Source organism: Chrysochloris asiatica, unplaced genomic scaffold (genome assembly GCF_000296735.1).
Source record: "Chrysochloris asiatica unplaced genomic scaffold, ChrAsi1.0 scaffold00039, whole genome shotgun sequence".
Taxonomy (NCBI): domain Eukaryota; kingdom Metazoa; phylum Chordata; class Mammalia; order Afrosoricida; family Chrysochloridae; genus Chrysochloris; species Chrysochloris asiatica.
In genome coordinates, this window is record NW_006408557.1 from 2,754,084 (window position 1) to 2,754,610 (window position 527).

Below are 527 nucleotides of genomic sequence, written 5' to 3' on the forward strand. Positions count from 1 at the left end.
GCGATCACCACCACCTTTGCAGCATTTGTAAATGTAAGTAGAAATTGCCTCTGTCAAAGCTATATATATTAATGAGTGTATTCCTATTCACCTTCCCAATCTGCATGTCTATGAATCCACTCATGTTGTTGCTGCTCTGTTGTGCCTGTTAAGTGTTGTTGAGTCGGTTCCAACACAGAGCAACTCTGTATACGGTTTCCAATGAGTGGCTGGTGAGTGTGAACTGCTACCTCTACAGTTCAAACTGACCTTGTTGTCAAGCCCCTACCCTACTGTACTACACCAAAACTCCAAATCCAGTCATGTTGTTGTTAGGTGCCATCGAGTCAGTACCGACTCATAGCGACTTTATGCACAGCAGAATGAAACACTGCCTGGTCCTGGACCAACCTCACAATTGTTGCCATGCTTGAGCTCATTGATGCTGCCACTTTGCCAATGCATCTCTCTAGGGGTCTTCCTCTTTTTCTCTGACCTTACCAAACATGATATCCTTCTTCAGTGACTAGTCCCTCCTGACAATTTGT